Source organism: Garra rufa, chromosome 18, assembly GCF_049309525.1.
Source record: "Garra rufa chromosome 18, GarRuf1.0, whole genome shotgun sequence".
NCBI classification, from domain to species: domain Eukaryota; kingdom Metazoa; phylum Chordata; class Actinopteri; order Cypriniformes; family Cyprinidae; genus Garra; species Garra rufa.
Window position 1 is genome coordinate 34,815,198 of NC_133378.1, and position 1,914 is coordinate 34,817,111.

At 38.8% G+C, this 1,914-nt stretch overlaps 1 long non-coding RNA gene across 1 annotated transcript; it reads left to right on the top strand.

Moving 5' to 3' along the window:
* Window positions 1-661: 661 nt before the first annotated feature.
* Window positions 662-1,654, top strand: LOC141290504 (uncharacterized). The gene is made up of 3 exons (XR_012340167.1): window positions 662-898; window positions 1,111-1,226; window positions 1,338-1,654. It is a non-coding gene; the product is annotated as an uncharacterized lncRNA (long non-coding RNA).
* Window positions 1,655-1,914: the final 260 nt, after the last annotated feature.

Here is a 1,914-nt window from a genome sequence, read left to right on the forward strand (position 1 = left end):
ATGCATGTTACGTTAAAATGCTTCATTCTATCAGCCAGTCAGTTACATTATATCATCAGTTTTGCAACTTGAATAGAAGGGGGAAAACATCATGGTTTCTAGGGGTTCTGTTAAAACTCAATAGGTTCAGGGGAAACGAGAGAGATGTGGACTCCCACTGTAAATTTACTTGCTAGTGTCGCTGTTGGACTTTTTTTTTTTTTTTTCGGAAAAATTAGTGATTTATAGACTTTTAATGTTATATTTTGTAACATTGGTGTTGTTTTATTTTTGTACTTCGAATTCTTTTCTCATCCAATATTTTGAGGAGGCGCTGTCTCACTTGCCCCTGATAATTGGATGGATAGATGGATAGATAGATCAACCATCATGGCCGTGTTTCGCTCCCGTCACATGTCACAACTCGCCCACCATCTCTTAAGGCCGGGACACACCAACCCGACGCCAACCAACTAGCGCTGACGAAAGCCGACCTTCTTGTCGCCTCTAGTCGGCTGCGTCTGCGGGCGTCTGGGCAATTAAACTGAGCTGGAACACACTGAACTGACGAAACCCGACTACAAACTAGAAGGTGCTTTCTGCACATGCGTGAGGAGATATACCGTTGCGTACCCGCAGATGGCAGTAGTCTGTATTTTCATTCCAAGAAGAGAACACGGAAGTAGAGTTGCCTGTGCAAACAAATCAGCGTTTCCCGTTCACCACAGAAAGATTCTGTTTTGTGAAGCCAGGTAGTGGAAACTTCAGATTTTAAAAAAAATCGCTCGGCTTTTTTCTGTCCAGTTCCATTTTCTGACGGAACTTATCAAACCGATCATTCAAAGGGAAAATACAAACTTTCGTGACTGCATCTCCGTCGGTGAACGCCTCATGATTACCCTTCGGTTCTTGGCAACAGGTAAGCAAGCTAAACTTTTTTTCTTTTGTTGATGCTGCATATGTGTGTGTGTGTGTGTGTGTGTGTGTGTGTGTGTGTTTGTAATCAGCCTGTTTATAGTCAGGCTATAATGTTTCGATGTATGTAGAAAATGCCTGCAAAGTGTTGCATTTACATTTGAAAATGTGTTGAAATAATGCATTGTTGATAACTGTGCTGTGCATTATTTACAGGGGAAAGCTTCAAGAGCCTTTCATACCAGTTTAGAGTGGGTGTATCGGCCATTCAGGGATTTATTCCTGAAACATGTACAGCAATCTATCAGGCTTTAAAGGATAATTACCTCAAGGTATGAACATTCTATTTTATCATACATTTAAGTCGTTTTTTTTTTTTTTTTTTTGTTATGAATCATGAAGCTGAAAAAGCCAACATGTCATCTTTTTTTGTTGTTTTTTAGTGTCCCCACACAGTGGAGCAGTGGTTTCTGCGGACAGAATGTGGTGAGCTATACATGGAGGGAATATACCAGGAAGGGCCAGAACATAATACAGTCCGAGATGGAGACAAGACCCTGAGCTACTCCAAGCCCCCTTGCCAAGGACCACCAACACATCAACTCAAGCCAAGCAGTGCAGAAAAAGATTGTGCTAGTATTTTAACACTGAAATTGGTGCAGTGCCTTTTCAATGGAACAAAATCTAGTTTGTGTACATTTGATTTACATTGTATAATTGTGTACAACACTGGGCCTTGTAAATATTTTCAGAGTTTTCACTACAGAGTGCAATTGCTAAATAAAACATTTAAAATTTATAACAGTTTTCTAGTGTTATTCGAAAACTAAAAAAAAATAATAACAGAAGTATTCTTTATCTTTAATAGTATGTGTTCACACATATATGGTCAGTGATGTAAAAGGGTGGAATTGGAATTGTACAAACAATAAGAATTTTGTTGTAATACCAATTTTTGAGGAGATTAAGGAAATTACGCAGCATGTCATTGACCTATATAAAAAGTAAGTATATATTTGT